This window comes from Rhincodon typus, chromosome 1 (genome assembly GCF_021869965.1).
Source record: "Rhincodon typus isolate 14 chromosome 1, sRhiTyp1.1, whole genome shotgun sequence".
Lineage (NCBI taxonomy): Eukaryota > Metazoa > Chordata > Chondrichthyes > Orectolobiformes > Rhincodontidae > Rhincodon > Rhincodon typus.
Genome location: NC_063332.1, coordinates 137,799,720 through 137,811,079, shown reverse-complemented (window position 1 = coordinate 137,811,079; position 11,360 = coordinate 137,799,720). Strand labels below are relative to the sequence as shown.

Here is an 11,360-nt window from a genome sequence, read left to right as displayed (position 1 = left end):
GGATTGTCAGAGAATACAGATAGGCTGGAGATTTGGGCAGAGAAATAGCACATGGAATTTAACCTGGACAAATGTGAGGTGATGCATTTTGGATGGTCTAATGCAGGAAGAAAGTAAATGGCAGAACTCTTAGAAGCATTAACATACGAGTGATCTCGGCATATAGGTCTACAGTTCCATGAATGTGACAACACAAGTAGACATATGGCATGTTTGCCTTCATTGACTGGGGCATAGAGTATAAAAATTGGCAAGGTGTGTCGCAATTTGTAGAACTTTAGTCAGGCCATGTTTGAAATATTACGTACAGTTCTGGTTCCACAGTACCAGAAGGATGTGAAGACTTTGGACAGTGTACAGAAAAGGTTTACCAGAATGTTGTCTGGTATGAAGGGTATTAGCTATGAAGAGAGACTGGACAAGATTGATTTGTTTTCATTTGAACTTCGGAGGCTGAGGGGCGACCTGATGGAATTTTACAAAATTACTAGAGGCATGGATAGAATGGATAATTGGAGTCTTTTTCCCAGAAATGTTAAATTCAAGAAATGTGGGGACTTAGATCTAAGGTAAAAAGGAGAAATTTTAAAGGAGGTATGAGAAGCAAGTTTTTGTACTAAGGGTGGTAAGTATCTAGTATATGCTGTAGAGAAGGTGTTGAAGCAGATACAATACAAACGTTTAAGAGGCATCTTGACAGATACACGAATAGGTAGGGAATAGAGGGATGTGGACTACATAGAGGCAAAAGATTTCTAGATTATAAAGGCATTGTGTTTCAATGCAGGCTTGGTGGTCCAAACGGTCTGTTAATGTGTTGTACTCTTCTTTGTTCTTTGTTTCAAACTTCTGCCCCCTACCTTAAATCTATGCCCTCTGATCATTGATTCCTCCATCAAGGAGAAAAGTCTCTTCCTATGTACCCTATCTATGCCCTCATAATTTTATACGTCTCAATCAAATGCCCTCTCAATCTCCTCTGCGCTAAGTAAGACAACCACAGTCTGTCCAACCTCTCGTTATAACTGAAGCACTTTATCCAACTCTTCTGATACTTTAAGGGACTGGCGTAAATGCTCATCAAGGTCTCTCTGATCCATGGTGCTTCCTAAGGTCCTACTATTCCTCATGCATTGCCTGGCCTGGTTTGCCCTTTGAAATTTGCATATGTCTGCTCTTCTACTTCTCTTGGACTGTTGGGTGCCCAGAGTACACTCCCAACAATGTGATTGCTCCTTTTTGGCTTTTAATTTCTACATATGGCTTCATGCGAAAAGCCTTCTAAAATGTCATCCTTCCTGTTGTAACTGATTCAAAATTGGAATACCTCCTTTTCTCTTACCTAAATCCCTCTCACTTAAAGACCCTGTATCCTGGCACATTGTGCTGCCAGTCCTGCTGCTCTTTCAACCAGGTCTCAGCGTCAGCAATGACATCATACCTACATGTTTTATTTTGTGCCCTCAACATACCTATCTTGTTTGTCAGACTTCTAGCATTCAAATAAATTCACCCAGCCTTGCCAAACTCCCTTGTGTCTTAAACTGGTCTATAATTTCTATGACTTTCTGACTCACATGTGTGGTTTCTAATTTTGGCTGTTCATCTTCCCCTACTGAACGTTCAGTCTGGATCCCACCCATTTCATTCATTTAAACCTGCCCCAACAGCACTAGCAAATCTCCTTGGAAAGATGCTGGCCTCATTCGGTTCAAGTGCAACCTGTCTACCTTGAACAGAGCCCCATTACCTCTAAAAACAGTCCCATTGTCCCAGAAATCTAAAACTCTCCTTCCTACATCCTCCAGCCATGCATTCATCTGGATTAGCCTCTTATTCCTATACACATTCATTTGTAATACCAGAAATAATCCAGAAATTACTACCTTTTGGGTCCTGTTCTTTAACCAATTTCCTAGTTCTCTAAATTCTGCTTTCAGGACCTCACCCTTCTTCCTACCTAAATCATTGGCACCAATATGTATCACAATCTCTATCTGTTTGCCCTTCAGAATGCCTTGCAACAATTGAGTGACATCAAGGAACCTGGGACCAAGGAGGCCACCTACTAACCTGGAGTCTCCTTTGTAGTCGCAGATATGCTTGTTTGTTGCCCTTACAATTGAATCTCCTACCAGTATAGCCCTGCTGTTCTTTTTCCTACCTGCTTGTGCAGCAGACCCACATAGTGTGCCATGAAGTTAGTTGCCACTGCTTTCCCCTGCACAGTCAATATTATATACCGATAGTAACCAAACTAGTATATCTATTAGAAAAGGGGGATGGCCACAGGGGACTCCTGCACTACCTGCCTTCCTCTATCCTGCCTGCTAATCACTCATGTCCTTTCTGCCTGTTCAGTCTGCATCTATGGTATGACCACCTCAATGAATGTGCTATCCATGACTTGCTCAGAAGTACATGTACTTCCCTGCCTTGCTAATCCTCCTAAAATGGATCACCTCACACTTTTTGGGGTAAAATTCCAATTGTCGCTGGTCAGCACCAGTGAATCGTCCTGTGGTTTAAGATTTTCCTTCTTGCTATTTACCATACATCTAATTTTTGTACAATCGGTAAACTTACTGATCATACCTCCTATATTCGTATCTAGAAAATTAATGTCCAAAACACAGGTAGCCAAAGTGATTAAGAAGACATATGGCATGCTTGCCTTCATCATCTGGGGCATGGAGTACAGGAGTTAGCAAAACATGTTGCAGCTATATAAAACCCTTATTAGACCACATTTGGAGTATTGTGTGCAGTTTTGGTCACCACACTACTGGAAAGATGTGGAAGCTTTGGAGAGAATACAGAGAAGGTTCACCAGGATGTTGCCTCATCTCCAGGGCATTAACTATGAGGAAAGGCTAACAAGACTGGGATTGTTTTCATTGGAAAGATGGTGGATGAGAGGAGACCTGATAGAGGTCTAGAAAATTTGAGAGGCATAGATAGGGTGGATAGTTAGAGGCTTGTACCCAGGGTTGAAGTTTCAATTACGATGGCGTGGGGGTGGGGGAGGGGAGTCCCAAGTTCAAGGTCAGAGGGGGAAAGTTTAAGGGAGATGTGCGAGGGAAGTTTTTCACGCAGAGAGTGGTAGCAGCCTGGAATGCACTACCAGAAGAGGTGGTGGAAGCGGGCACATTGAAGACATTTAAGAGGCACCCAGATGGGCACATGAATAGGGACCGAATAGAAAGGTACAGATCAAAAAAGGCAGGTTTGTTTTTAGATTAGTTAGGGCATGATGGTTGGCACAGGCTTGGAGGGCTGAAGGTCTTGTTCCTGTGCTGTACTTTTTCATTTGTTCATTTGTTTTGTTCATCTGTTCAAAACAAACAGAAAGGAACCCATCACTAAACCCTGTGGTATGGCACTGGACATAAACTTCCAGTCACAAAAACAGCCTACAATCATCACCGAAAGGACTGCAGATGTTGTAAATCAGGAACAAAAACAGAAGTTGCTGGAAAAGCTCAGCAGGTCTGGCGGCATCTGTGAAGGAAAATCAGTTAGCGTTTTGGGTCTGGTGACACCACCTCAGAAGCGATGGTAGCTAGGAAAATGTCGGTTTACATTCATCAGTTCTGAGGAAGGGTCACTGGGCTCGAAACGTTAACTCTGATTTTTCTTCACAGATGCTGCCAGACCTGCTAAGCTTTTCCAGCAACTTCTGTTTTTGTTCTAGAGTCATCACCCTCTGGTTCCTGTCACTAAGCCAATTTTGGATCCAATTTTCCAAATTCCACTGGATCCCATGGGTTTTTAACTGCTTAACCATCTGCCACTGATGATCTTGTCAAAAGCTGTACTGAAGTCCATATCCACTACATCGGTTGCACTATCCCCATCTATTAATCACCTCCTCAAAAAATTCAAACACATTTATTAGGCATGATCTTGCCAACAGTCATTATGACAATCCTCAATTAATCCTTGCTCCTCTAAATTGAGATTACTTGTGTTCCTCTGAATTTTTTTTTTCTCAGTAGTTTTCCTAACCTTGATGTTAGAATCAATGGCTTGTAGTTTCTTGGTTTATCCATGCTGCAGTTCTTGAATAATGGCACACATTAGCTATGCTCTAGCACCACTGCTGAGGCCACAGATGGTTTGAACATTCATGTCAAATCCCCTGCAATCTCCTACCTTATCTCCCACAATACCCTGGAATATATCTCATTTGGGACTGGGTATTTGTCCACTTTCAAGTCTGCTAAAACCACTAATATGGCCTTCCTCCCAATGCCAATTTATTCAATTATATGTAGAACTGGAGGAACTCAAACAAAGCATTAGTGAGCAGGTTATTCCCTTGCATATGCCACTTGATAATTTTCAATGATTCCTTCCATAACTTTGCAGATAATCCAGAGTAGACTGATATGATGGTAACTGACCTGGTCAAATTTATCCTGCTTTTTGTGGACAGGACATCTCGTTGATGGCATTCTTGTGGGTGTACTGGATCAGCCTATTTAGGGGCACAGCCTGTTCTTTAGCATAAATGTTCATTATAATTGATGGAACTTTGTCAGGTCTCATAGCCTTTATAATATCCAGTGTCTGTTATCACTGCTATGGGATGAATCAAACTCGTTGAGCACTGGCATCTGTGGTGCTGGGGACTTCAGGAAGAGTTTGAGATGGTTCATAAACTTAGCACTTTGGCTGAACGTGGATGCAAATGCTTCAGCCTGGTGTTTTGCACTGAAGTGCTGGGCACTCCCATTATGAGGATAAGGATATTTGTTGAAGCCGCTCCTCCTGTTAGTTGGTTAACTGCCCACCACTATCTGTGACTACCTGTGCTACGTATATCTGATCTGTTGGTTATGGGATTGATTAGACCTATCTGTTGAGAAGTGCTTCTGCTGTTTGGCACACAAGCATCGTAGCTTCAACAAATTGATACCTCATTTTCAGGTATACCTGCTCCTGTCATGTCCTCCTGCAATCCTGAACATGTTTGGACCAAAAATGTAATGACGTCAATAGCAGAGCAACGCTGACAGGACCTAAATTGAGCAGCAGTGATGTTATTTTTGTGTGAGATAGCACAGCTTGATAGCACTGTTAATAGCACCTTTGCTCATGATTAAGAGGTGACTGACAAGGGAGTAATTTCCGTCCTTTTTTTGTGGACAGGCATACATCTTCCACCTTGTCAGGCAAATGCCATTATTATAATTGTACCCGAACAGCTTGTCTAGCTCAGTTGGTACTGCAGCACATGTTTTTGAACTGTACTACTGCACACGCTTGCAGTATCCAGTGCCTTCAATGATTTCTTGACATCATGTGGGGTGAATTGAATTGATAGAAGACTTGCATGTGAGATATTTGATCATCTACTTGGCACTTTCAGGTGAAGACATTTGACAATCAACACGAGACTGAAATGTGAATCTCACAAACGTCACAATGGTGAGATTAGGATCACAGATTTTTATTTGGCAATAGTCTGCAGTTCCCCGTATGTCATTTCATGTCATTCTACATACTTAACAGCAACACAGATGACACTTTCATTTGGAAATTAATTTCAGCATCCAAAATGTTAATTGCACATCAAGATCACAAGATGTAGAAGAATAACAAAACTGCCAACCGAGAGACATTAAATGTGCACAATAGAGTGAAAATAAATCATACAGCCCATCCAAAAACTTAGGCCGTTAGCCTATATTGTTTAAAATTAGACAAGTTGTAACAGTTGATATTTGCGTACAGATTTAACTTCCACGATTTAACATTGATCGTTTGTCATAATTTATTTTGGACTTTGCGGCATTATAGTGTGTAATATTCTCCTTTTTTGTCTTATTTTTCGAGGCGAAAGCGATTTTCACGATTGTGGCTGTATTCGCAGAACAGCAAGAGGTACCTTATTTCGCTTTCACATTGAACCAACTGCCCACAAAATGATAGGCAGATACTGGATCTGCATCGGGGATGTCATCAATTTGCGACGGAGATGTTTTGTCATAAGATGCGACGACGCGTGTTTCCAGAGGAGGAGTGTGAGCACGTTTGTGGTGATTTTCATAGACTCTTTGGTAATGTTAACTAAATCTGATTCGTTTCGCGCCGTTCCATGCCTTTACATCAAGCCGGACAACTATTCAGTCAAGTCCTCAAATTTCGTAACGGTTTACTTTTATTTTTACTGAGCACCAAGAGTAAGACTTCCGCTTTGATTTTAAGTTGTAGGCACGTAGCTGCTCTGGTGTTTTTTATGCACAGGCGAAGCAATGTGTTGTGGTAATTGCAAGATAATTAATTCGTAATTTCTCCTTTTGGATAACTATCTTCAAATCGTTGTTACAGAGGTTGTGCTTTGTTCGACTCCTCTAGGGAGGCACTTCACCTTAACCAAGTTACTGATTAAAACAGCAGTGCAGACTATTTTCCGTGGTATAGTAAATCCATTTGCCGAAGTCACCGTTTTGTTTTGGGGTGCGGGAGGGGATGGGAGGGTTGATATAATTTTCCTGTAAACCACAAGGTTCCAGATTTAGCCCTAATCCAGGTGTGTGCACAAAAATTCAAGCTGATGTACTATGTGGAATTGAGCAATGCTATATCATTTTGAGGTGTTGTCTTTTGGCGGAATGTTTGACTGACACCTGAGTGGATGTAAAAAAATTTCCCAGCACTATTTCAAATAAGAGAAAATGAGTTTATACCGTACTGTAGCCTCTCATAAAAACTTATCCGGTCATTATCCTATTCCTGTTTGCATTATATATTGACTGCTTTATTTTCTACATTACTATGCCTTAAAAAGCTGTACAATGTTTTAAGATCTGGATGTTGTGAAAAGGGCAATGGAAATCATAGAATCTCTACTGTGTGTAAACAGGCTCTTCGGCCCAACAAGTCCACACCAACTCTCTCGGCATTCCACCCAGACTCATCCCCCTATATATCCTTGAACACTACGGGCAATTTAGCATGGCCAATCCACCTAGCCTGCACACCTTTGGACTGTGGGAGGAAACCCACGCAGACACGGGGAGGATGTAAATCTTCAACTTTTTATCACAGGATCTGAGGCAAGTCCAGCATTTGGTGTCCATCCTTATAGCTGTTGAGAAGTGGTGGTGAGCCACCTTCTTAACTGACTGCAGTCTGTGTGATGTACGAGTACCCACAATGCTGGCAGGACAGATGTTCCAGAATTTTGACTCACTGAATGAAGAAATGGTGCTTTAGTTCCAACCCAGGATACTGTGTAACTTGGGAGGTGAACTTGCAGATGGTCGTGTTTGTATCTGTTGTTGTTATTCTTCTGTTTGGTAGATGTGGGTGTTTGGAAGGTGCTATGGACAGAGCCTTGCTGAGTTGCTATGGTGTCTCCTGCAAAGGTCATTGCATGTTAGTGGTGAATGGGGTGTAAATAAAGCAGGTTGTTTTGTTCTAGATGGTGATGAACGTCGAGTGTTGTTGGAGGTACAAACATCCAAACTCGCAAGTAGATGTGATTGTGAAGGAGCCGTTTGGTATGCTTGCCTTTATTGGTCAGTGCATTGAGTATAGGAGTTGGAAGGCTATGTTGCGGCTGTACAGGACATTGGTTAGGCTACTTTTGGAGTTCTGCATTTAATTCTGGTCTCCCTGCTATAGGAAGGATGTTGTGAAACTTGAAAGGGTTCAGAAAAGATTTATAAGGATGTTGCCAGGATTGGAGGGTTTGAGCTGTAGGGAGAGGCTGAATAAGCTGGGGCTATTTCCCTGGAGCGTTGCAGGCTGAGGGTTGACCTCACAAAGGTTGATAAAATCATGAGCGGCATGGATAGGGTCTTTTCCATGGAATTGTGAAGTCCAAAACTAGAGGGCATAGGTTTGAAGTGAGCGGGAAAAGATTTAAAAGGGACTTAAGGGACAACTTCTTCACACAGGGTGGTGTGTGTATGGAATGAGCTGCCAGAGGAAGTGGTGGAGGCTGGTACAGTTACAACATTTAAAAGGCATCTGGATGGATATATGAATAAGAAGGGTTTAGAGGAATATGGGCCAAATGCTGGCAAATTGGACTAGATTAATTTCGGATATCTGATTGGCATGGACAATTTGGTCTGAAGGGTCTGTTTCCATGCTGTATATCTCGAAGAGGAAGAATTTCTTCACTCGGTTGTGAACCTACGGAATTCTCTACCACAGAAAGATGTTGGTGCCAGTGAATTTGATATATTCAAGAGGGGGCTGGACGTAGCCATTGTTGCTCAAGGGATCAAGGGTTATGGAGAGAAAGTGGGAGTGAGATACTGAAATGGCATGATCAGCCATGATCAGCCATGATCATATTGAATGATTGTGCAGGTTTGAAGGGCCAAATGGCCTACTCCACCTGTTTTCTATGGTTCGATGTTTCTGTGTTTCATAGCGTTACTCACAAGGGCTCATGTGGCACAATGGTAGTGTCTCTTACCTCTGCACCATGAGCCACGTTCGAGACATACCTGCTTCAGAGTATGTAGTAATGTCTCTGAACAGGTTGAGAAAATACCTAGTATTAGTCCCAAGTTGGATAGAGTGCTGTTTTATAAAGACCTGTTACACTGTATAATAGAATTTTTGTGGCTTAATTAAATCTTTGCGATGTTACGGCAGTAAATTTCAGATTAGACCATCTGTGATCACGTTCCTTACTTTGTTTTGCATTCAGCTCTCCTCTATATTCTTCTGTTCCTGTTCTTTGGCGTGGAGCTTCCCCTTCTCACTGTCATGCATTCTTAAAAGCCCAGCTGTTTGGATCCCAACTCGCCATTTCTTTAGGTAGCAATCTGTTGAACCTGCTTAATCTTCGATTATCCCAATTAAAATTGTACTTTCATGCCAGGGTTGCTTCCCTTGGGAAGGTCCTCAAATCAGCTCCCTGAGGTGTTGTCATCTCCCAACTTTTTCACTTATTTATTGTCACGTGTACCTAAGTACAGAGAAAAGCTTTGTTTGCGAGCAGTACAGGCCAATCATAGTAAGCAAGTACATACAGATCATAGGGTGAGAAAAGACTTGGACAGAGTAAGGCACACAGGTTACGTTGCCCAGGATGTGTGCTAGCCAAGATCAGCATTCTTTGAAGTCAGAGTCCATTCATCAGTCTGATAACAGCAGGGAAGAAGCTGTTCTTGAACCTGCTGGTGCATGTGTTCAAGCTTCTGTATCTTCTGCCTGATGGAAGAGGTTGTAGGAGAACATTACCAGGGTCGGATGGGTCTTTGATTTTGGCAGCCTTTCCACGGCAACGAAACATGTAAGTTGAGTCCGTGGATGGGAAGTTGGCTTCTGTGATGGCCTGGGCTGTGCACACAGCCTTCTGTAGTTTCTTACAGTCCTGGGCAGTGCAGTTGCTGTACCAGGCCATTATGCATGCAGATAGTATGCTTTCTGTGGTGCATCTATAAAAGGTTCAAGGTCTTTGTTGACATGCCAAATTTCCTGAACTGCCTGAGGAAGAAGAGGTGTTGTTGTGCCTTCTTGACCGTTGTATCTATATTAGAGGGCCAGGACAGGTTGTCGGTTATCGTCAGTCTGAGGAACTTGATGCTGTTGACCCTCTCAACCTCCGGTCCGTTGATGTAGATGGGGGGCATGTTCTCCGTTTTCTTTCTGAAGTCAATGATGAGTTCTTTAGTTTTGCTGACATTGAGAAAGAGGTTGTTATCATTGTACCACATCACCAAGCCCTCTATCTACTTTCTGTATTCTGACTCATTGTTTGATATCCATCCTACCATGGTGGTGTTGTCAGCAAACTTAAAGATGGTGTTTGTACGGTGTTTGGCAACATAGTCGTGGGTATACAGGAAGTATAGTTGGAGGGCTGAGAACGCCTCCTTGGGGTCTCCAGTTTTGAGTGTTATCGTGGAGGTGGTGCAGTTGTCTATCTTTGCTGATTGCTGCCTGTGAGTGAGGAAGTTGAGGATCCAGTTGCAGAGGGCAGAGCTGTAACCCAGGTCTTGGAGTTTTGAGATCAGCCGAGAGGGGATAGTCATAGACCCACAGAATCCCTACAGTGTGGAAGCAGGCCATTCGGCCCATCAAGTTCACACTGCCCTCCAAAAAGCATCCCACCCATATCCTTACTCTAGTACTGTAACCCTGAATTTTCCCATGGCTAATCCACCTAGCCACACATCCCTAGACACTATGGGCAATTTAGCATGGCCAATCCACCTAGCCTGCGCATCTTTTGGATTGTGGGAGGAAACAGGAACACCTGGAGGAAACCCATGCAGACCGGAGAAAATGTGCAAATTCCATACAGATGGTCGTCCGAATCAGACCCAGGTCCCTGGTGCTGTGAGGCAGCAGTGCTAACCACAGAGCCACTGTTCCACCCTAATGGTGTGGTGAGCAGGAGTCTGATGTATGTGTCGTTGTTGTCCAGATGTTCCAGGGATGAGTGCGGGGCTATGGAAATGGCGTCTGCTGTGGACCTGTTAGATTGGTAGGCAAATTGCAGCGGATCAAGGTAGGCTGGGAGACTAGAGTTGATGTGGGCCATGACCAGCCTCTCGCAGCACTTCATGATTATGGAGGTCAGAACCACTGGGCGGTGGTCATTAAGGCATGTTGCATTTTTCCATGAGATCCAATTTTGAATCCCTCACAAAGTTTCAACCTTGCCAAAAATCTGAGCTGCTACTTATTAAAATTGCGAATGTGACTGTGCCAAAGGCAGGTTGTTCCATATCATCATTCTTCAACTGTCTGCAGTCTTTGATACAGTTGATTGTGCCAAACCCTCTCCCCTTCAAGTCGACTTAGTTCCATTCTGAGGTAGCTAATTATAGCCAGAGAATTGCCATCCGTGATTTCTCTTCTTGTTCTTCCAAATATTACTTCTTGTGTTTCTGGTGACTTATCCTTAACTTTTTCCTATTTCTCACAGAAATGCTACTCAATATAGTCTGAAAACAGTGATTATTTTGACAGGTAGGCTGATGACACCCAGCTCTACCTCACCACCACCTTTCTTGACTTCTCCACTGTTTCTAAATGCTTATCAGACTGCTTATCTGATATCCTGTATTTACTGAGAATTTCTTCTAATTAAGTTATGGGACGATGAAACCATTGCCTTTGGTATCTGCTAGCAACTCTATTCCCTAAACACTGACTATTCCTCTCCTTTTGCGACTGTCTTGGATCACAGTATGTATCCAAGCAGTTCTCTTAATGATATTTTACCGAATCAAAAAGAAGACACGACAACAGTAATTTGCTTAAATATGAATGGTTATTTATTAATTAATTAATAAATGAGAAAGAAAAGAGAAACAGCAACAAACCTCACTCCTTTTTGCCTATTGGGGATCCCTCAATTGATGGCTGGTTTGGAGGCT

The 11,360-nt window shown here is 42.7% G+C and overlaps 1 protein-coding gene across 2 annotated transcripts in view; it reads left to right on the top strand.

Annotated features, from left to right (window-relative positions):
• The first annotated feature begins 5,941 nt into the window (after window positions 1–5,941).
• The window catches only part of naf1 (nuclear assembly factor 1 homolog (S. cerevisiae)), a 243,195-nt gene continuing 237,776 nt past the window's right edge, over window positions 5,942–11,360 (top strand). Inside the window, exon 1 of one of the 2 annotated variants that reach the window (XM_048620095.1) lies at window positions 5,942–6,065. The gene's annotated coding sequence lies outside the window, so the exon portion shown is untranslated. Of the gene's footprint in view, window positions 6,066–6,087; window positions 6,189–11,360 lie in introns of those variants that run through there. The other variant, XM_048620159.1, reaches the window with a different exon arrangement.